Source organism: Manduca sexta, chromosome 15 (genome assembly GCF_014839805.1).
Source record: "Manduca sexta isolate Smith_Timp_Sample1 chromosome 15, JHU_Msex_v1.0, whole genome shotgun sequence".
In the NCBI taxonomy this organism is placed as follows: Eukaryota; Metazoa; Arthropoda; class Insecta; order Lepidoptera; family Sphingidae; genus Manduca; species Manduca sexta.
The window spans coordinates 2,421,580-2,447,237 of NC_051129.1; the positions used below are offsets into that span (position 1 = coordinate 2,421,580).

The 25,658-nt window shown below is 36.6% G+C and overlaps 1 protein-coding gene across 2 annotated transcripts in view; it reads left to right on the plus strand.

Annotated features, from left to right (window-relative positions):
- LOC115445145 (zinc finger protein 774) overlaps window positions 1-25,658 on the plus strand; it is a 72,411-nt gene that overhangs the window by 21,195 nt on the left and 25,558 nt on the right. The window lies entirely within an intron of this gene.

Sequence of the window (25,658 nt, forward strand, 5' to 3'; positions counted from 1 at the left end):
TGTAAGCGATATATTTAGATCTTAATTGATTGACACATACAGTAGAAATTAAACATGAAGGTTCGTCCTGACGAGTCGTGTTTCGACTATTCCATAAAACTGATGGTATATTATTGGTCCACATTAAATTTTGATTTCAATATAGGCACCTAAACCTATGCTACGATAACAAAAGCTATAATCTTATTAAAAGTATACAAAGATTGCGGATTTTATAATCATAGACGATTAAATTTTTTTGTACGCGCGTTTTCAGATCGTTTTAGTTGCGCCTGACACGCATAAAATACGTCTTTTACAGGCTTTTAATACATTATATTGCAAGATAAAAATTCACTCTATAATTAAACGCCCACAATGCACAAAGTTTACCATGAATGTAGAAGAGACAATAAAACCATGACGTTACTCCCGTAATTCTACTCTGTGGGCCAAATCAACACACTATGGTCCGAATCATAGACAAACATTGTGCTCAGTGAACGGGTAAAATAGTCCCTCCATATGTTGTACCCTCGACCCTCTGTTTGCGTTACTCTTGTCGCAATTTGTTACGGCCCAAAATGCTTCATGCAACGTTATTTTGAATAATATATGGCACACCAGTTTTAGTATAATGCAATTTTAGTGGATTATTTATAATTGTACTGTTTTTTTTAAGGATAACTGATTAATGTAATCTTTTGTAATGATATAAGATGTAGGGTCTTAACATATGGTGCAGTAGCGAAAGATGAAATTTTTCGAAAGAGAATCCGACACAACATAACTATAGATTATAAATTATCTCTATACAAAATTTCATCGAAATCGTTTGGGTGGTTCAGTCGTGAAGGCGTAACAGGCGGACAAAGTTACTTTGTCAATATACAAATATTTGTTAAATTATCTATATAAGAGATTTAATGCACAACAATTAAATATTTCGAGTTTCGAATTATGTTATTTTGTTTGTACTCAAAGTATGTTCTACAACTAATTCCGACTGCGTAAAAACTTCATTACATATTTAAAAATCAATCAAATTATATGCCCCCAGCTGCGTTATTCACAGATTTTAGTTATATTTATATACGGTACTTAAATAAGAATTTCATAAAAGAACTACTTACACCCTTTACAACATTCTTTCATAATAAGGACCCCAATATTTCAAATCAATCCATATCGATAACCCTGTAATTGTATCAAGGCTGATCTATGCGACCCCTCATAGTTTCACCCTCTATTTGCCGTGGGCTGTTCAAATAACGCCCTGACGGTTAAATAGAGGAGATAATGACGTGACGTCGATTAGCTATGGTTGGTTGACGTGGTTTCGACCACAGGGATGTAAGGTTTCTCGCCCCTTTAATGATTCGGTTGTAGTTCGAACTCTTTAATATGATATGGGTTTTATGTTTCGGGAAGTACGATGGTTTCGCAATACTAAAGTAAATAGACTGTTAATCTATTAGTCTACAGCTATCAGCTGATAATAATAATATCAGCCCTGTATTATATACTTGCCCACTGCTGAGCACGGGCCTCCTCTAACTACTGAGAGGGATTAGGCCTTAGTCCACCACGCTGGCCTAGTGCGGATTGGCAGACTTTACACACCCTCGAAATTCCTATAGAGAACTTCTCAGATATGCAGGTTTCCTCACGATGTTTTCCTTCACCGTTAATGCAAGCGATAATTCACAAAGAATACACACATAATTTATTAGAAAAATCAGAGGTGTGTGCCCTTGGGATTTGAACCTGCGGACATTCGTCTCGGCAGTCCGTTCCACAACCAACTAGGCTATCGCCGCTTGTTAGGCTATCGGCTGATGGTAGTATATAAATATCTGCCCGGATAGCGACCACCGTACGCAAGGTGTTAAACTCCGCCATAGTGGCACACGTGTGTCGCGTTCCAGGATCAGCCTGTGTATATCCGTTTCCAACGGGCCGGCATACTTGTGTCGACTGACGAGAGGTAATCATCTTTCGACAGTCGATATTCTACTAGACCCCACTCTCCTTATCATTAGGTGCAGTGGGACCAAGTTGCTATGATCATATAAAAAAACTTTAGTCATACGACCATTTTACAAAATAAACGCTTTGTAACACTCTTTTACAAATTAAGTTTTATTAACATTGTATACTACAATATCTAACAGACCTACATCAAAAAGAACTAGTTAAAAATTTTTTTTACAACATTGATTTCAACAGCCTATCGTAGCAACGCTACGTGCTACGACGCGCTACGACGCCTACGCGATGCAAATTGCCATGCCATATCGCCCGATATTAAAATTATCATGCCATAAACAGCACGAAAGTTTACAATCGTAACAATTTTATGGCCGCCAAACTGTAAGTTTGACGTGCTAAAAGAAATAAAGTTAGAGGTATAAATAAGTCATAAGTAGACGGTAAACGTGCGGGTATTGCGGGCATGGCGGGTATGAGTTTCGGGTATTGGGTACATTTGTCTGCGGCGCGGCACGTGATGTCGCGTGAAGCGTAACCGCGGCAACACGCTTGTCTAGGACGGGCGTGGTGCCACTGCCAGCGGGTAACGTGTTTGTGAGAATTAAGAAAACTTTTTACTTGGAATATGCTTGGTTATTTATTTAAATAAGGTAATTTCCTATATTTGTCAAGAATAGTAATACACCAAATAAAGCATCGATTCAAAACTGTCATTATACACTATAATAAAAAAAATAGATAGACCACGTGTTAAACTTAATTCTACCTACTTTTATATCATAAAAGTACATAGTGGACCTTTTATTCTGCGAAAGATCTTTACGACGCCACCGAGGTAATCAAATTATAGTTGTATTAACATACTAGTCTTTACCCGCGGCTCCGCCCGTGTAAAGAAAATCGAGATATATATTTCTCCGAACCCATAACACTCCTCAATAATGTAGCAACCTATTAGTGAAATAATTTTCAAAATCGCTTCAATAGTCTCAGAGATTAGGCCCTACAAACCTCCAAACAAACAAACTATTCATTATAATATTTGTATAGATATATTTTTCACATGATTAAAAAAGTGATCACTATACTGATCCAGCGGCAAGTTCTCTACGAGGAGTCTCCTGGTACAGTTGTAAGTCGCGCCACAACTCCAGTCAAACGACTCGTGTGGTTCTGTACTTAGACGATTAAACGGCGATAGATTTATTAGTTCGCCGTAAATGTATTGATTTGTTGGCGGTTTTAAAACCTTTCCGAGTATTGTTTAGATTGGAACACCTTAGTTTGCTTTCTTTGGGATTGTAGGTTAAGTATTTTTATACGTGTGGCAAAGTGACGACACTAACCTGATGGTAAGTGGAATGAGGTCCTATAGAATGTCGAGTATTGAGAGATGAATATCAAGCTGTTAACATAATGACGGATATAAAATATATCCTACCACCAGCAAGTTGATTTAATAGTCGACTAAATTAATTCGAATAGATAGGGTGAATTCTTTAATTACTAGTATAAGTCGAGGAGGCCAATAATAACATTTTATACCTTCCAAAAAGCATTTTTGTATTAATATGTTTATTACATTTAATAAAATAGTATTAGGCTGATGTCTGTACGTTATATATATTTGAGAAAAGCGAATAAATAGTCTTTATTCAGGCAACGGAAGCCAAAACAATAGTTTTTATTTTTTTTATCTATCTGTATGTTTGTACATGCATCAGGCAAGAACTGCTGCATGGAATTTAATGCAGTTTCACCAACGTATTGCTAGATGCCTAACTTATATAATAATCTATTTAATTTCGAGAAAATATAAAACGGGACTTTAATCCAGGAAAAACCTTTTCACGCCGGCGGAACCCCGAGCAAAAAGTATATTTTAATAAATGAAACTAAAAGCCCTTGCTAAAACACACACTTTTTTTTAAACGATTTTGTCAGCCAGATACATCTTTATAATAAAAAAAAACATACACAAATTCTGTCAAAGCATAAACACATGACTTAAGTAACACCGCTATAATATTACGTCTCGCGGCGTCGCAACGTTCAATTGATGTCAACAAGTCGATGTGATCACGGCCAATGTCGACGCACCCGCACGCACTCTAAACATTACGTAACTAAGACGACGTAAAACTTTTTTATACACCAGACTACACTTGATCGTAAGTAGAGGACGACAAGAGATTGCCAGTTGATTATAGTTATGCCGGCCTGATCGTAAATAAGTTTTGTGGTATTAAAATTGAGTTTAATATTATCCAATGAGACGTGAAATGCTTGGTTATCATATAGTTGTAAGGAAGGTTTTATTATTCAATTGTAATTTTAAAATAAAACTAGTTTTCGGATTTTATCGCGGTGTTTTAGATCGTAGTCCATAGGGAATGAAATAAAAACTGCGATTAAATCCGAAAATGTGTTTTATTCTAATGTCTAGCGTTCGCGTTAACATGTAAAATACAGTCTTAAATGTTCGCAATGCATTTGATTGACATTGGAAATTTGGTAATTTATTTTGTACTTAATGTAGTAACGAGCAAGCCGCTCTCTGGGTGGTAAAGGACAATTGCCAAGACCACCACAGTTAAAATTACATACATAAACATTAAATATAAACAGGCCCTTTTTTTCTCACTTCTGTTTTGGGAGCACACTAATTCTCGAAAGTGTTAAGTCCACAATATTTTGTACCTCCTTCCTTCTGTACTTTTTATTGGCATTTTATTTTCGAAATTTCGTTCACGTGCCGCCACAAAGAAAGCCCTATTATAAATCCAATAACGCCGTCTTCCTTTTTTGAACACATCAGAACTACACAATGCTGCTTGTCGGCAGAAATAGACACTGCATTGGAACCTACCAATAAATAATAAGGTGGAAAGTGTTTTTCCTGTTTTCCTGGAAAACTTATTTCAAAATCCAAATAATAGTCTAACATAATATTATGATACTATGTTGGCTATTAGTTATTAATAAACTATGTTTATATTTATCCTGATGTTTTATAAAATATTCTCAGAATGTCACTAATAATTTACACAATTGTTTTCTATACAATTACTACACTCAAAAACAAGTCTAAACTCGCCAGGGAGCTTTTATTAAATTGCCTAGATACAAAGCTTTTACATTGTCGTTCGATTCATAAAAGCTCTACGAAATTAATGAAGCAACAAAGTGCATTGGTTGAGACCCGTGGGTCCGGATGGCTCAAACCCTGACCTCAGCGAGTGGACCAATTGCGCGCCGGACGTGACGTCATGCACGCACTTCCTCAGATAATTACATGCGTCTGCGAACCGCCGGCCGGGCGCTGCTAATGTTTCAATTACCCCTTATTTGTCGCTGCTAGCGCTTTTAATGGAATGTTCGGCCAAATTTTGTGAATATTGGATCAAATAATTATTGAAGTGTATAAAAATGGATCCAGTATTGGCTGTTTGGGAAAATTTTGCTTTTTATGCGAGTTGTTGACTACCACTGTAATTTAATGGAATTTGATATCTAAAAAGTAGGCTAAGGTAGACTAGGAGGAAACTGGGGGCAGAATAAAAAACTGGCGTAAACATACTCATAATAAGTTTGTTTTTCTCAGGAATTAATAACAACTATCTCTTTCTATGCAGGTAATGTTATTTTATAGTTACATAAACTCTACTAAATAGCTCCAAGCTCGATTAATTACGAAATACTTTGCTAAAGGTTTTTGTATAAGTGAGACGACCATTTAAATATTTTAAAATGCAGATAGAGAAGCACCATAACCTTAAATTTTTACAGACATACAATAATTAATACCTTTTTACAAACTACTGCCCCGGTGGCGTAGTTGTACTTCAGGCGCAGTACGACAGCACTCTGAGGTTCTGGGTTCGAATCTCAGGTAGAGAAAAGTCATATTTGGGTTTTTTCTGCTCGGAGTCTGGAAGTTGTGCAGGATATTACGGCTTGCCTCCTATAGCATCATGGGAAGGGACAAATAGCGAAAAGTGGGTACCCTGGTTGCGCCTTTGCATACTCTTTCGTACATAAATGCGTTATGTATTTGTACTCATTACTCTGACTCCCGCCGCATTCACGTATCTTATTATCCACAACCTGTAGAGTCTCACTGCTGGCCTCTCTCATATCATGCCACGTTTTTCGGTCTCGAGACGATAGCATCCAGGTTAGACCCACGATCCTTAAATGTCGTCGACCTATCTTGCCCACGGCCCACGCTGCACTTGTCCAGCACGGAATAGCATAGACACGGCAGTTAATATGAAAGTGGTTTAAAACTGACTGTTCCACTTAGCCTCCAGGTGGCGGCTACGCTGATGTTTTTTTTATCCGATAAAAAAAATGTATTAAGTATAATCCTAAGATATTCTATACACATTATATTACATTTTATTTGATAGAAAGTAAAAAATAGACAATAAATAATTGAATAAATGTGCCAGTAAATTGTTACCATTTTCATTTTTTTTGCAAAAGGCAACTCTTATTACAAAGCTAATAAGAGTCATTTTAAACGTCCGACGACACGGCGAAGTATAATTATTATGTAGTGATCAATATTTATAATTTAATGTAAGCTTTATTATACTAAACACTACTAAATATAATTCATCCATACAGCTTATTTTGGTCTTGCTGCCATTACACCTATTCTACCCCTTTGAGGAGACAAGCGTGAACTTATTTCAAAATTGATAAACCTTAATCCCCTATTTAATAACATACTTCGTAGGTAAAAGATGCATTGAGTACACTAAGTATCATTGCTCGCGCGATACGAGATAACCCTGAGTCTTATAAAACACTTCAGCTGCACTTCCGACCGACTGATTAATGTGAAAGGGTGCGGATTCAAGTCCGCGTCGAAATCTAGACGGACTGTTACCTAGCCTAGATAAAACTGACTTGACATGACACCTACAAACTAGTTAGCCTTTTTCAGCCAGCGAAATCTTAATTTAAAATGTCACATGATTGCGGCGTTATATAAACGAAAAAAGGCCAAAACCGTCGCGTACCCCTTTCAAAACCGTAGCATGGCAACACTGAAAAATGCATTCGCGAGACAAAAGCACGCTATTACGGCCCCGGGATTAGCCCTATTGACACTACGTTACCAATTAAAAAGGGAGGGGTGCCTTTTCGTCTCGGTTTTTTTCAGCAGACGGTTTTTCAGGCCGCGGGCGTCCACCCACTTCCCCCTACCTAGCCCCCCTCATGGCTGTACAGAAAAATCAATAACGCAGCACTTTTTTCCGCGCGTAAAGCATGCACCGACACAGCGGTTGTGTGTGTACGCGACGCACACACGCCCGCGCTGCACTGGGTTGCCAGTATTTTTTCCTCATATTAAAATTCTCCCAAGCGCGCTCCCGCGGGACTCCCACTGATGTCCCTGCATCTGATTAGTCCGATGCACCTGAAGGGCTTACGCAATATGCCGGGGAAATTAAACTTTCTTTTGCGTTGACAAGTTTTCGTGTGCAGCTGCGATGAGAAATGTGTTTGAAAAATTTCAAACACGTCGAAGTATAACGGAAAACAATTTTACATCGGCCTTTTGTTCGAAGCCTCCGCAAATCGTCCATAACTTGAGCTCTTAAAAGGATTGCGGCGAGTTGTTCGGTACGCTATGTACCTTTACAAAGACTTTAATTCTATAAAGCGATTGTCTCTTTGCGAACATGAATGGCGTTTCCGCTACGTGTACCTATTGAACCTATAGTGTTATCATTAAGGGAATTAAATCTATGGTGGATCCGCCGGAGTTGAATCCGCGGACATATTTGCATAGACGCTCGATACGCGACAACCGCACATCACTAATTGCAAACGCAGACTAACGCAAAAAAACAGCATCACATTTAAAAAAGGAACGCTTTGCACATTTTTATTTCGCAATCGCAATTGACAGAAGTGGCTCCGTCCCGCTTGCACGGCATTGTTCCGCCGGCTCTCGTCATCAGTCCATCTTTGTCTGCCGGCCGTTCTTTTTTTGAATGTGCAAAAATATAAAAACGCCGAATCGCGCTCGTCGGGGGAGTGCGGGGGGCTGGTGGTGTGCGCGAAGGGGCGCGGGGAGCGCGGTGGGGTCGCGTGTTTACCGCGCTGCGCTTGTGTGCGCGCGGATGCGATAATGCTTGTTTTAGGGCTTTGGCCCGATCATAAGTCAATGTGGCTCTAACCGACAAATTAACAATCATCTTGCCGAAAGCTACAGCCCGCGGCTTGCAAGACGGTGCGTGGACAGAAACTTTTCAGTTCGCATCTCGGTAACAGGTGGAATAATATAACACGGTTAATGTGACTAACCTACCTCAACTTGAATTCTCTAGCCATAGATATCGGCCAAGCGCCTTCAAGGAATCAGAGTTGAGTGCGTCATCGAGCCTTATAAAATTGCGCGGTCCGTCGTCAGCTTAGTAATTGCTATCAAGAAACCTCTTGGCCTAACTTCTACGTTCCACCGTATAGTAATAAAAACTTTACCGTTTCCAAACTCTGTTTATAACTGGGTTAATTCTAGCATAATAAATTATATAATCATCAAACAATAAAAGCATGGAAATAGCAACAATTTATCTTATAACCTATTTAGATGAAATACCTATTAGAATGTGAGTTTGGTCAAAAAAGTATTCTTTAATTTGGTTATCAAGTACCTAGTTTATTTATAACATTTATTTCTCATCTGCACGTAATCTTTTTATTTCCACTGCACTGATCTCAAATTTTAATAAACATTATTGTCAATCAGTTATTCAGTTCTATCACAAATTATTAGTCACTCTTTGACGGTATTATAATTACATCACAAAAAATCACAATTCATATTGACACTATTTCATTTATCTTATCTATATGTTCAAACTTGAGTTAGTAATAATGATTAGTTAATTAATTTCTTTAATAGACAACTATTCAAACACCTTAGGTTTCTCGGGAAAAAAACCGTTATAGCTACCACAGAGTGAGTGACAAGGTTGTTTGTTGTTGTTGTTGATGGTGGTTTCACCGGTCTTAGGGCCCAATGTCGACACTCGGGAGTATAGCATCATCCGAGCGTTGGACCTAGTCCCTAACCCCTGTAAACCCTACACCAGCATACCAAGCTAAACCCGCGATGGCTTTCTTCGCCGCATACATGACGGCCCCGGGAAATCCTGTTGAGAGTACTAAGATTTCATAACATGTCAACCGTATTAAACCGACTCGTTGACGGAAAAATATCTAAATATAAACCAGATAATCGCAAAGACCTATAATATTGGATCTTTTTTGCTGTATTGTGGCTTCAAATAATAACTATAATTTATATCTGGTGTTGGTCGTTAGTTGCAGCTCCGCCCGCGCCAAAAATCTCCCTTGGACAAAATGTCTCACTGCGCTTTTCCGGGATAATAATAACCTGACCCTATGTTGATCATCGTCTTTTGTGTGCCATTTTTTTATAAAGACACAGCAAAGTAAACCCTATGGCACGTGATAGTAAGTGGAGAAGCTGAACTCTTCTATATACACACCCTTCTATATATACTAGGGTATAGACTGACTTGAGATGGTTCCTCACCAGTCGACAATATTATGCCGGCCTATCTGAAACCTGATATACACAAACTGATCCCAGAACGCCATTCACACATGGACAACTAGGCGGGTAGACCTAAGGCGCGGTGGTCGCTATCCGGATTCCAGCAATTTTCATCCAAACCAGTTCAATAGTTATTGTTTACTTAAACATACTTTCTATAAGATAATCTGTAAACCCTACAAAAGAAGCCCAATTTTTCACGCCGTACACTATCCAAAACCATCTATTTATTGCACAGAGTAAAAAAGTGCAAGAACGCCTTTCTCCACACCTTTCACCTGACTCAATTAGCGCTCTGTTAATCATAAGGTAACTGGTTTGGGCCACTTTTAATGTCTTAAATCGATTGTTTTGGACAACCCTGCTTTGAAATAAGACCCTTTATTAGACACCTCAGTCCCCCGGTGTCCACGAATGCTGCAGTCTTCGAAACGTCGGGAGAAAACTAAATTTTATCGTGGTTTTAACCATGATAAAATTCGAAAAATAGTTTAATTTTAATGTAACATTCGCGTAAATATAAGAAATCATTTTGCAAACCCTGCTTTATTAATAAGTGAGAAGAGGGAGGATTGATAGTATAGACGTTAACTGTTCCCATGGATCTATCAAGTGAATATTAAAAAAGTTTACATGTGAGAGAGATAGAGCGAACGTGCGGCCAGTTCTCGATTTCTACAAAGCACTTAGGACGTATGGCGCTATGAAGCTGCTACTTACTTATTATTATTACTCACTTTATTTATGGTAAATATTATAAGAATGAGCAGGAACAGGACAGCACGAGCCGACATTTAAAGAGTGAAGTAATTCTTTTCAAATTTACGCATAATAACTTTAGGAGGATTTATTATAAGAAATAGCGATAATAATAAGACTTCAAATTGCATTTTAGTAATAGTAAAACTATCACGAATAAAATCACAGACATCAGTCTATGACCAATTAATTCGACTACATCCGACGTCTGGTGAGGTGAAAATTATTTGCTCTCAATAATTAACAAGAGTTCAATCACAGATAATATTAGTCTATGATCCACCCACTCTACATGCAACGCCTAATGAGCTTACAATTACAATTTAACACCAAATATTTTATTTATCGGTTTGTAAGATTGATTCTAACACCAAGATTGTTTTTACACATAATCAGTCTTATTTATAAAAAATCGCAAAGCTATGCTAAGTTAAAACGCAAATTTACTCGATCAGCTGTAAGTCAAAACCTGCCATCTTGCCTCTTAATAAAGTTCAAACTAGGAAACCGGTGATGTTTTTGACAACTATTTAAGCAATTCTTAACCACCTCTTAAGGCTAAAACAAGTTTATAAGTAAGACTGATTGTCTCCCATTTTTTTTTAATACATCTAACTTCTTACCTATCTAGAAAATTTGAAATTAATCATTAAATTATATGTCTTAATCTAATCATACGGAAGTTTCCTCATATAACAGCAAGTATATATTTCACAAAACACAGTTGCGCATTAGCGACTGACCGCAGACGGCTGCCGCCAAAATATTTCTTTCCATTATGTGATGCAATTTCACTTGATACAGTTACTGGACTATCGTCTGTGATTACTGTATCAGATATGTACAGTGAATGTTATTTTGCATTATAATAAAACTTAACTTTCATTCTACATCATAATGGTTATATTATCCTATCCTGTTCTTTGTTATGACTCGCTTAACAGTGAAGAAAAATATAAAGAAACCTACATAGTATGAAGAATTTCACATAATATTGAGGATTTTAAAGGTATCTATAAAATACTGCCAGCACTAGGGCAGCGTGGTAGAGTAAGGCCAAAACCTCTGTAGTAGGGAAGGTTCATTCCCAACAGTGAGCTAGTGGGCTAATACTCATATGAACCTATACTATCCTCAATATGTAAAATTTTAAATAAATTAAATTTATAAGTTTGCATGACAGAGCTTTGAACCTCTCATGTGAAGAAGATAATTTAGTGTTTGTTTGGCCCCTGTCGCAAAACGAAGAGAATAAAAATATATCCACTAGAATAAACTCCGTAAATAATTTATAATACTTCTTATATTTAAGAATAGGCAAAGAAAATAATAAAGTAAAAGCCTCATAAAAAATATCAGAAATCAATGCTATTTTTCTACTGAAAATTTATGTACCATATTTAGCAAAATATTCTTAATTTCCTACTTTTTCTCGCTATAAAGCAAATAACGAAGTCGCAGACATTTGTAGACAACCTTGAGAACTAAATATACTGCGAGCTCTATTGAGCTGACTTGACTTTTTAACCGACTTCAAAAAAGGAGGAGGTTATCAATTCGACGTGGTTTTTTTTTGTATGTTTGTTACCTCAGAAATCGCTCATTTTTTATAAACATTTTTCTTTTACTGTAATAAATAAATGTTGTAAATATAACTATTGAGTTCTTCTGACAAAAAATCCTAAATAGATTTTATAAATAATACCGATTCTCAAATTTGACTATTGACTGCTTCAAGAATTACTAAATAAGTTTTGTTAATAATAGCTATTCCCCCGAATCCGCCCTCGTGAAAAAGTTTTTCCGGGATAAATATGTTCCAGGATAAAAACAACAGGAGTAACGTAGCTTTCTATTAGTGAAATAATTTTGAAAATCGGCTCAGTTGTTCAAGAGATTAACACAATTTTTCCTCTTTAAAAGTCGTATAGATGGTTAAAAAATTACACTGTCCTGAAAATTATAAAACCTAAATTGCATATGAATTTAATTTGATTACTCACTTTTCTGGAGAGTTCAATGCAAACAACGTTTAGCAAAAAAATTTGGTCTATTGTAATATTTAAAAAAAAAACCTATACTTTTTCTCACTAATCTTTGACTATTGATAAGTAATTTAATATTTTTTAAATAACTTTATTCGTAAACATAGAGGCAAAGTAATCGTAGTCCGTGCATCTCTATATTTGAATCCCTTCTCCTAGATTGAGAAAGTTTCGTCGTATCTGAATTTATTACATTTTCCATCCCAAAATATCCAAACTTACTACATATGTATCAACGCGGGGTCGAACCCAAGACTTCTATTTCACAGGCGGTTACTCACCAGACATTTCAAATACATAAATCATTGAACTTTGATTAGTAATATGATACAGACATAAGTCGTTGAACTATCAATTTGTGACCGAATATAAGTAATAATACTAAGTCTGTCTATCATTTCGTAACTGCAGTCGGATGTATCAAGTTTTTGTATTCGCTAAACAAGCAAATCGTCTACTGGTAAGTACCAACTAAAACCCTGCGAAAGTATTCGTTAATACATTAGAAAGGGCTGGTGTACTAAGCATTACTTCAGATCGCCGTCAAAACAATAGGGTAAGTAGGCACGCATTGATGGTAAATGGCGAAAGGTCGACTGACGAGAGATTACCCTTTACCAGTCGTTACAATTTTGCCGGCCTTCATAATTATATTTTTAGAACGTTTAAAATAACATTCTTAACATCATCCCCATCTAACATTTTATTTTTAATTCTAAATCTCGACAAACCGAAACCGCAGAGGGCGCCACTTAACCCACAAACTGGCCAGGTCGTGCCATTCGAAAATAAAATAACGAAGAAAATTTCCTTCTCTCCCTCTCACGCTAAAACAAAAAGTGTCTCGCAAAAAGTGGACGTCGGCGGCGACCTACGCATCGTTTTATTGCTCCCGTGCCCGTGGCCTGCTTCTTACCTCATAACACAGTTTCTGCTCTACCTTTTTCTTTTCCTTTCGGCGCGTGTGCAAGTTGCTCGTCTCGTACGCTTTGAAAGTTTCTGTGTTGTCAACCGAGCGATGTTGCTAATTTGGTAGGATTTCTTTGATGTTTGAATTTGTATTCAGGTATTTGTATTAGTAGAATGATGACTTATTTATGATGAATGTGTACGAGATTTCCCATACATGAAACGCAATTACACATGTTATGTAAGAAACTGAAGAGGCACAAAAATCTAAATCCTTTCATCAAACTTAAATGAAAGGTATTTCATTAACGAAAAAAGAAATTCTTTCTGAAATATAATTATGGCTTCGTTAAACTCTACTTCGCTGAATATCTCAAGTAAAAAGACGCTTTGAAAGAGCCCTGTTTAAAAACTAAAAGCGAATCTTACTAACACTTTTCATCCGAGCCGCGGAATAAAATTATATGTGGACGTCATTAGAGGTTTTTTAATTTCCTTCCATTCATTTCGACCGCAGTCCGCAAGCTTTTCCTTACTTAAATTACTGGCCATAAAAAATGTAAATAAAAAATAAAACGTAGGCAAATCAAATTCAAAACGTTCGAAATTTAAAAACCAATAGGTACGTGATACATGAGAGGGGCCGTGTTATCTAACTACCCCTGCAGACCACTATAAAAAGAGCTCCGAGGAAGATCCGCGACTCTTTTGTTCGTTCTTTTGAAGTGTGTAACGCGGAGGGTGGGGGAGGTCAAGTTATGTCGGATTATTGCATATTTTTGCATGGAGCTTTGCACGCGATCGGAGTCAGCTCGAGCTCGAGGCTGCAAGCGCCCACAGCGCGAGCCCGCAAACGTGCCTATGTTTACACGTGAGTGAATGAGTGAGTGAGCGAATGAATGTGTGTGTGATATACAGTAGATTGTCAATAAAGATGCGATCGGTACTTATATTTTTGTTCAATTATGTATCGAAATACAATGTCGGCCGAAAAGATGATAATTATCAAAAGCACTTTGAATAATGTTGTATTTATCTCTTGAATAGTATAATAACCATAACAGACATTAAACGTATTTGTGTTCTTGTTTGTACTATTCCTGATAGGCGTGAAAAAGCCTAAAGTATTTTTATCTGTTCGATAGTATCATAATAATCTTTTCAAGTACCATTTTAAACCATCTATATGCACCTAAAACCTATTAAACATCTCTTCATATTTCTAAACAAAACAACCTAGACGTAAGCACGGCGAGCCAAAACATTCATATAAACCTAAGCATGTTTTCCCAGCATGAATACCGCAGCCTCTCCACTCCAGAGCACCGCGCACACCCTAAACAAATCAATAAAAATACCAAACCATATTCCTAATTGCACATACATAACCGAAAAGTCATACTAATCGAGAGTGACGCTCGAAAAATCCACATCCCCATGACGCAGACGAGGGAGGGGGTGTGAGGTGGGCGACAGGGGGGGCGGTGCAGGTGGGGTTGCCAGTGTTTTTATTTTTCACGATTGGCGGATTGCAGCGAGAGTAATGATCGATGGTATTAACGTGCGCGGCACTGGCCACCTACAGCGGACTGCGATTTGAATTTCGAACGGCGGGGTTTGTTTAAGAAAAAACAATTCAAAAATAGAATCCGAATGGTATTCATAAAAATCGTGTTCGGATACGTTATTGAAGTGCAAGGCATTTCCTTTGCTAAGTTTTTGAACGAGAGTTTAAAAAAATGTATAAGTGGGATTCGAAACGGTTTTTTGTTATTTATTCAAACCGTTTGGAGAGTATTGAAAACGCAAAATGGAGGTATATTTGGAAATTTACCTTTAATGGTTTCAAATATTCGATAACTTTAGTTATTTCTTTAACTAAACTGAATTTCTCAACACCAACCTCTCTCTTATAAAACAGATCTTCCCAACTTGTAGTTTAGCAACATCATTATACATCGCTTTAAAAAATTACTCACGTGCTAACAAATACTACAGGTCTAGTTTATTCCGATAAGGCTTATTTCGAGTACTATCTTTGTAAAGTAACCCGAGCTGGTATAAATCAGGAAACCATCGAAGTATTCAATTTTATTTTAGTCTTTTGGATCTGTCTAAAACATTCTCTACTCACTTATAAATCTGAATAAAACCATGAAATCTAAAATAAATTATACAACACAAAAGAAAACTAATTAATACGCGTTTGCTACCTTAAATATAATTGTGAGATGTTTGAAAATTAGTTTTATCACCTCCTAACCTTATTCTACTGTGTGGGAAGTGCACGCCCCCACCCCAGCCTATAGAGAACTGTATTTCAGATCTCCAAGTTACGTGTCATCATCGTAATATCTAACTTTTACATAGAAAAAAAGTTTCAAACTAATCAACTACCGTTCTGCAATACTACCAGGATTCTTCCTTTTATTAGTAATCATCTACTAGCTAAGAGGTTTCGCTATTGTTCATTTGAATCTCACGCCATAAAGAGAAGGAACATCATCGTAACTTTTGAATAACAAAGTCCAGAGTGGCACTACACATCGCTCGTAACCTAATAAGGTTTTAAAGGATAAGATGATTTGTCTCATAATACTTAAATCATCTACGTATAATCTGTAGACACGAACGTCTATATATACTATTTGTTCAAAAGATGAAGTTAGAACTAAAGTCCCATGTAGCGCTAAAACATAAATCGTAGTCTAACCAAACTTTAAACGCTTTAAATAGAGTAAAGTAAAATGGCAACCAATACCGGATTGTACAACACTTCAGTTGGACACAGTGAGTGTTCGGAACGCCAAATCTAGTACGTAGTACATATATATCGATAGCTTAAATAGTGTGTCTTAGTGAAACAGAATAGTATTCAGACAGCACTGCTAGGCATCAAAATAGACGAAACTTGTGTACCATAGGCAGATTCTCATATACGAGAGACTCACACACGCCTCTTTTATCATTGAAGGTGTAGGCAAAGGCGCAACTGGCATACCCAATTTCCGTCCCATGATAAGATAGGGGGGTGAACAACAAATCCCAGATTTTGGACTGATATTAAGTAAAAAAACAATATTACTTTACCCGAACTGGAGATCGAATCCAAGACCTCAGCACAGTAGTCATACCGTTATCCTACTAAACCACCGAGGAAAACGTACCACCACAATGAAAAATAATTTCCATTACAAATATTCAGTAGTTTATTGATTTAGTCGGCATCACTGCAGTTTAAAAGAATACCAATGTTACCCCTTTGCGCTGAAAACCCGCACAAAATGTTACACGAACACGTAAGACAGTTTTAACATTAAACCCAGACTGCATTTATTGAACAGAAAAAAGCAATACAATAAAATAAAGCCTATCCCTCAGCGGCCGCTCATAAAAATATCCGAACGCATAAAATCTTTTCAACGTTGCAGTTTTTTGTCTTTTTCCGTCGCTCTGCATCCCCGTTCCGAATGATATTGGATAAGCTACATCCTATATATTTCGATTCCACATCCGTTTACAAATTAAACATGCTGTGTTTATGTACGCGCTCCCCTTCCCCCTGTATATAACGCCGATGACCTGGGATGGACTGCAGGGGGGGTAGTGGGGGCTGAAAAAATGGGTGGATATTGGATGCGTCTGGTATGGTGTAATTCAGGCTACTTGTTATTGATTGTGGTACACATTAAGGTATGGTCCGGGTATTTAAGTATTTATGATTTTCTAGAGTTCTTGTCGTCTTCCTAGAAATAGTCTTTATATTATGTTGACGGCACTATGAAAGTATGAGTGATACTTACATGCTCAATACAACATTATGCCTAATTGTCAATATTCTTATTGAAAAAGTATACTTCAAATTTAGGAACCGGGGGTCGTTCATAAAAACGTCATTTTAAGCACATTTGAAATATGAGCAGTTACTTAATGCTAGCTGACAATCAAATTATTTCAAGTTGACCATATAGAGTTATATTATCATAAAATCTCCTTCCAATATATCGCATATTAATATAGCTAATTAGGTTGTAAATTAATGGGCATGCATATTTATATATCCCCAACTTTACAAATTTTCCTACGACCCCCCTGTCCACCCCAGCCCCCAACCCCACACCTACAGTCCGCCCCTGTCCACATACGTACATAATGATTTATACGGCGTACACATTTGGCATAATTGAAAAATGGCGTTCGTTTTAATGGCATTACGCCGTCCGACAGTTCGAGTAATAAGCCACGAGCCGCAAATATGACCATTTTAATGTATTTACGCGTGATATCATGATCAGAGATATGGCCCGATATTGAACTCTGGACCTCACAAAGGTCATAGTATGGGGATTCTCTTAAGTAACTCAATAATTATGCAAAAAAATATCTCCATTACGTACGGTAGTGTTTACCCAACACCACTTATGTGATTCCAGTTAAAGATCCACCAGCAGAATACGTTGTCGCACTGGTCATAATATTTATGCTAGACAGCCTAATTTTTCTTCATATTTGGTAATAAATTTGTGATGATTTGCATACTGTCGGATCTCTTAAATCAATATCTTAATTTATAATGCCATATATCATATAAAATTCAAAGTATTGTCACTGTATCGTAAATCTAAATTAATTTCATTTTAAAATTAATTGAATCATTCTTGATGGAAAAACAACAATTACCTTAATCTTGTTCAAATGAAGTTACTATCTGTTGATGGGGTCACGCCCCACGTTGTAAGCCGAGAGTAGAGCCCTGTGCATTCCAAAGATTTAGCGTCTTAAAGCAAACGATTATAAAAAGGGGTTTCCCCGACGGTTAAAATATTCACTTCATTTCTTATACCTACACACATATATACCTAGTCTTGCCATAAATATTGTAATAAAGAAAAAAGAAAATTGTTAACTGCAAATAACATTTATTACTTTTACAGTGTGTCAGTTTAATACATAAATATAAAACAATTAAAAATATAAAAAGCTTATTCGAAGTGGTCTCCATTGGCTGCAATACAGTCCTTTAAACGATGAGGCCAGTTATCAATAGAAGCACGCACTCTTTCCATGGGAAAATTCTTCACTGCCAATCGTATAGATTGTTTTAGGGACTCCAAATTATCATGGCGTTTAGAGCAAGCTGTACTCTCTAAAACTGACCACAAATCATAATCCAGCGGATTAAGATCGGGACTAGACGACGGCCAGTCTTCAGCTCTGATGAAGTCCGAAACGTTCGATTCCAACCAAGACTGCGTGGACCGAGCTTTATGACCCGGCGCCGAGTCTTGCTGGAAGGACCATACTTGGTTATTGAACATGGTGATGTTAAGGGGCTTAACTACCTTCTCAAGAATGGTATCTTGATACACTTGTGCCGATGTTTTGATACCTTTTTCACAAAAATATGGCTCAGTCACTCCTTCATAGCTAACACCCCACCAAACCATCACTGAAGTCGGATAATGTCCACGTTGCACTCTGTCGACTAATTGGGAAGCTTCCTTAGAGCTTTGAGCATAAATACGGTCATTTTGTTTGTTAAAATGTTGCTCAATTGTAAAAATTTTCTCATCCGTAAACAAAATTTTTCTGTGACCTCCCTTTGCGTACCGCTTCAGTAGTTGTTTCGATTTTACCACCCTATTCTTCTTTAAATTATCAGTTAAGAAATGGCCAAGTTAAGTCATTAAGGCATGGTTCTCTAAGTGCATCTTAAAATACGCGACATGGTTCTAGGTGCTATCTTCATTTCCCGAGATAAAATCTTTTGCTTTCGGACAGGATTTCTTCGAATTCTTTCCCTTACTGCTTTGACCACCTTTTTCGTACGAACACTACGTGGACGGCCAGATCTTTTCTGTCACAAACAGAGGAGGTCTCATTGTACCTATTAATAGCCCGGTACACAAACATTTTACTAATACCAAGTGTATGGAGAGTTTTAAAAATTGCATTTGGCTCCATACCTACTTTGTGTAATGCTATCACAGCGATTCGGTTCTCTTTATCACCCCACACCATTTTAATATCGCAAAATATTTTACAATGTATTGGCGCCAAAATGAGAAAACACAATGAACAATCGTATAAAAATGACAGATTCGAAATTCAAATGTAATATTTTTTTATAATTAAGTGTAACAGTATTTATGGCCAGACTAAGTATATAGTTCCATCGATCTATAGGCACGCTCATGGGATAAATTTAATAGCCTGTAGCACTCAGAAATAATATAACTATTAGTAAGTATTTTATTTTATTCAAGCAGAATCGTGTCATAATTGGCACGTTAAAACAAAAGCTTCAATTTTAACATCAGTATAGTAGTAATAACAATAATATTAGTGATATAATCAAGGAGTTACTTTACCCAATCATTTTCATAAACCCTTCGACGTTCAATCAACAAGGCCATAATTGTCAATATATTTGAAATATAATTAATATCGAACACTTCTATCTGTAAAGTTATTGACTCATTACGAAAATCAGATTACAAATATCCAAAGAATTGTACAGCGACAGTTGGTGACGTCGCGCGGCTGTCAAACTGTCAAGTTGACAGCCGCGTGTCAGGCGCGGATTAGGTTCCGGCGATAGAGTCCAGCCCTGATATATCGTGTTACTTAGTGGCCGTCAATTCGTGATACATTTATCTTAATTTGTCCATCATTTTGCGTCTTTATGTCGCTTCGAGTGGCTTTTAGTTTAATTTAATTATATTATTGCGTTGTCATATTGGCAAATGACGATTCATGGATACAATGTCATCCGCGGAATCTTTTTTATTCTCGTTACTAACCCAACTAATGATTTGATCAACACCGGTCTAATCACGTATTAATTTAAATTACAAATATATATTGTCATAAATATATCAATAGACGGTGTTGTATAAAAGCGATAAATAACTGAATTGAGATGTATTACTTACCAATGTACTTAAGGTTTCAAATTTCTGGAAATAAATGTCCTCACTAATAAATCCCATTTAAATACATTCCTGGGTTTTTGGGGACGTTGAACGATACTTATTTAGAGACTAAATCTTACCTAAATAATACAATCACTCACAATAGTCCACATTTCTATAACTCAATATGTATACATCAAAAAGCTAAGCTAGCAATGAAGATTACTAGACCGACTGAAACAAGCATTCCAAGATAAAATGTAGCCTAAATACAGACTCCCTTAACTCATAAAGTTGGAACAATAAGGCCACTTGCTAACCTTGAACAAGTGTAAATAGTTAATGAGTGGCAAACTTGTCGAACGCTCGCATCGCGGTGAAAGTTGCGCATCGCTGGGTTGACATTGTGCTGATTAGATGTTGCATTGGTTGTGATGGTAATGATGGGGTGGAATAGATCTTGTAGTGAAAATTGGTTGATTTGAATTGAGTGATTTTTAGATGTAGTCTTTTAATGGAGTGAGCTCACAAATATTTTGTTGCATGTAATTTGTTATGCTTAGCTGTCATTATATTTTTATTAGATAATTTATTTTTATAAATAGTTATAGAATATAGTTGTAAGTTATGTTATTATAATTCCGCCAGCCGAATGAAGTGTAACCTGCAATGGCTGTGTTGATATGTAAATAAATAAAAAAAAATCTTTATTGGAGTTTTCTTGACAACGTTTCTGTTGTAGTGAGGTACGACACTGCTCTAAGATCCCAGGTTCAAGTCCCGGGTCGGGTAAAAAGATATTGGATTTTCTTCTCTATATTAGTTCGGAGTCTAAAATTTTAGTCTGATGTGATGATAGGCTTCTCGACCATCACATCATAGGATGGAACACACAGATGAAAGGAGATTTACTGGTTGCTCCTCTACCTGCCCCTTCTGGGATACAGGAGTACGTGTGTGTATTTCTGTTGTTGTTTCATACTATTTCTTTTTATATTGACTTTTTTTAGTTTACCCTAGTCTCGAAAAGTACCCCTTTGCTTCATTCTGAAAAGAATTTAATTATTACTTTTATCTTAAAAAAACTCATTCACGCGTATAAATAAAGCTAGTATAATAAACTATCTTCTTAGGAAAAATTATCGCTCATTAACATGCAGCGCTGTGACACTAGTATAAGGACCTCCACTATCAACGCGACTTTTGTGTTCAAAATATTTGCCCCCGTTATTCAAAATCAAGCAATTATATTAACCACATACATCAATCAATTGTTAATTTGCTGTCCTGGTTCGCAATAATTGGCAACATTTGCGGATGTTCGTACGGTCTTACAATGGTATACAATTAGAATAAGATAAGTAATTTCCGGTACTATTTCAAATAACTGATTTTGTACGCTAGTTTTTTTTCATGTCCCACCGCTGGGATACTTACAGCGTCTTCCCCCCTCTGATTATGGTGGGTAGACAGTCCCCGGCCTGTTCAATTCCGTTTAGATGACGAATGTTAGAGGCGTGTTTGCAAATCACACATTTAGAAATACACGCGTTTTGCGCGCGTCAGGATATGAACACCCAGATCAAAATTCAAAGTACGCGCGTTCAACTTATCATCTCACATGTGAACGAGGTTTCAGCTAACCTGAAACACGCCGTATCTTAATAATTATAACCAACCCTAACAATATATGTACTTTATAAATATAACTAAAAGTATCTATAAATGGTCCTTCAAAGCTACCCACCAACAATTACATTTAAAAAAATACATGTCAATCTCCCAATGCAAACAGCCTGAATAAGCTCTCTAAGAAGTGTCCACAGACTCACAGGAAGCCATAGTATGTCAAACTTGTGAAACATTTCAGTTTTCAGAGGTCATTCACACTGCTTAGAATTTCGGCTAACGACGTCTCATTAACTGAACCTTATCTTGAAGGAGCTAAGGTTTATTTTCAGTCGGCGGCAATGAATGCAAAGTTGCTCTCAAGGCGACCTCTATTCTTTTCGAGTTTAGGTTTATTTTGTTTGCACTAAGGTCCTTTGCAGCTTCGAATATGAAAGGAAAGAGCTTTTTCCATAAATGCTGGCTGTTTAAAATGCTAAGATTTAATGAGAGGTGTTGCCAGGTTCAGAATTACTTTGTTAATTGGTTCAGAGTTAATTGTTGTCGTTAAAATGTTGTAATAGCACAACAATATAAATTGATTATCGGTCATAATTAATATTAATTTTAATTTGAAGGTTGTGGTTTCAAGCCTATTATAAAGTTACAGTGTTTTACTGACAAACCTTGGAAGTTAATTTTCTTGAAATATTCGGTTAGTTGATGCAAAAATTTATGAAATATTGTTATGAAATTAATAACGTAATAACTATTTTTTTCAATTAAATTACTATACTTATTAAATAAATGCTGTTACACATCTGTATATAGTGACTAGACTCGTCCATAAGTAATTTGAATTGAACATTTAGTCTCTTAACTGTTGGTGTGCCATTAAATAAGTAAGTAAATTACATTACTAATCAGTTTTTAATAAGTTGAGAATATTATAGTCAGATTTATCTCCTCTCCGCTCTTATTCCGCAGGGGATTTATAGAACTCATATTGAAACCGTGTTTTAAAAACATACTCACGCCTTTAACTCCTCATTTTCGCCATTCGTATTCCGTCCCATGATGTGATAGGGGCGATCGCCATATCAGGCTCAAATTCCAGACTCCGCCATGATACTAAGTAAGAAAACCCTATACTTTGCCCGATCTGAAGAACCCGAGACCTCACTGCGGTCGACCCGTAAAACAACTACTCCACTGAGGCAGTCTGTTGTGTTCTACATTCAAAATAAAGTTTTGAGCCAATTAGACGGCTCAAAACATCCCTCACATTACTGCTGCGCCTAAGATTTTCGGTGTACTTTTACGCGTGCTATATTTTAGGCTTTCACTGGCATCGGTAAATATTTCAAACCAACAACTATATTCTGCAATATAAGTGGACGTTTTTTTCAATATTTTCTCTATTTTTTTGTATATTCTATATAAATTTTATATAATATCACAGAAAATGAACATAAGAGCTATATTTAACTATAATAAATAATAAATAACTAAACCATTTTTTAAAATTAGCTAAACTTAATTCATATTACATTAATGAAAGTATAAAATAACGACATCTAGCGGCACATAGCAAAACTACTTTCAAGCTCATTCAAATCCACTCACCTTATGTCAACAAAATTAACTGCAATGCATTGCAAAAACTCTACCGTTCGCGTGCGCCATTACGTTAACAAAAAACACAGTTCATTGATCCCCAGTTATTTATTACCTTTACGTTTAATTTAATGAGTGTAGTTAGCACGCGAGCTTCCCTGCTCTCTTAAGTGGCTGAGAGATTTTTTCTGTATTGTTTAATTGGGGTAGATTTGCATCTACAAGCTGGGAGGGATTTGAGATGTTTACACGCGAATTGGGTAATGTTTCTTGTCTTTAACATAGTTTTATAAGAAATAATTAACGACAAATAGGTTAATTGGGTCACCTAGTGAAATAGGCCATCTCTATACATAGAGTTGATACTAGTAAAGCTACCCTTGGGGTGAGCTTTAGTGGGTCTACAATACCTTCAAACTATCTTTATGGTAAAGGCGACGATGGCATCCCAGCATTTCAGGCATGTGCAGAATACAACAAAAAAAGGATAATAAAAATTTATTACCTAATTATCTACATACGTCTATTATTTCTAACCATAGTAACATTATAGAATTATAAAGGCAGAAGAAAGCGGCTCAGCGCATGCCGACTGGAACAGTAGTCCATTATCCCTGAGTATAACAAAAAACACCATTTAATTAATAACCGAAACATAATGCACTAACCATTAAACCCTAAACAAGATCGAGACGAAATAAGGCGCTGTTCATCAGAGTTAATGCATCATTGAGACGGTGGGTATAAAAACAAAAGAATGTCCGTAGACGGCACTTGACCAGCCCGAAGAGAGTTCTATTTTTAAGATTATGCGCCGCAAGCGACACTCGGCTGACGAAGCGTGCTCTCACAATGACTGCACTTAATTAAATCTTACGTGCGACGCTGCATAATCAAGTGTTTGTACCTATATCGGCGTGTCTTTCTTTTATAATGGCTTTTGCCCGCGACTCCGTTCGCGTGGAAGTACTGGTCCATTGACCAGGTATTCTCCCAACTGGAATGTAAAGCCGTTGTGTTCTACATACCCGATTCCTTTACATAGCTGTACCTATCAATTGATCTTCTAATCACCTACACTTTTATTTAAAGGCCTTATAGATATCAACTCAGTTTCGCTCTTAAGAGCGATATCAGCAAAGACGTTGTTAAATTAAAGTCACCATCTTAATATCCTCTCTATAAACAGATATCAACATCTCAAGTTATATTTTAAGTCACAGGATATATATTTTGTCAGTTGAGTTTTGTTTATGAAAGAATGCCAACTAAGCTGAAATTAAGCTAAATGAGAACTTAAGCTTTGATTATAATATAATAATATCAGTCCTGTATTATATACTGTCCCACTGTTGGGCACGGGCCTCCTCTACTACTGAGAGGGATTAGGCCTTAGTCCACAACGCTGGCCAAGTGCGGATTGGTAGACTTCACACACCTACGAAATTTCTATAGAGAACTTCTCAGGTATGCAGGTTTCGTTAAAGCAAGCGATAATTCACAAAGAATACACACATACTTTTACAAAAATCAGAGGTGTGTGCGCTTGGGTTTTGAATCTGCGGACATTCGTCTCGGCAGTCCGTTCCACAACCAACTAGGCTATCGCCTAGTTTTAGTTTTAAGGCTATCGCCGCTTTGATTATGAAATAGTTCAATACATTAAATGTCTACTTGGGATCCTAGTTACAGATAAGATTGATTTATTAATAAGAGCATGCTCACTACTCCATCGATTAGCATATTTTGAAAAACCAACATCATACAGTATACATTATCCCCTCACCTTCAACCCGAGCTGGCTAATTTGTGTTACCTTATGCCTTGCATTCCTTAAGAATTTTACCCTAAATTTAAAATGTCCGTAACTTTATTTATTTATTGGCATAATTTGAAAAGTCAGAATCAAATAATATCTAAACCAATAATTATGAACAGAAAAGTTCTTTAATATTTGATTCATTTGGTACTTCTTACGTCAGATCATTGATCTGTTTTAATCGTAAATAGCTCAGCAAATAAGATGAAATATTTGTACGCTTATAACCTCCAAACGTCTGCACCAAATTGGATAAATCTCTTTTTTATGTGTTCGATATTGCCAGGAGAAGGTTTGTATAAAAAAAATATAGAAAAAATAATAGCAAATATTTAAATCTCAAGAAGTCAGTGTGCGAATGTGACCGAAAACTATGAAACGTCTAAATTTTAACTTTTAGACAGTATTGACGG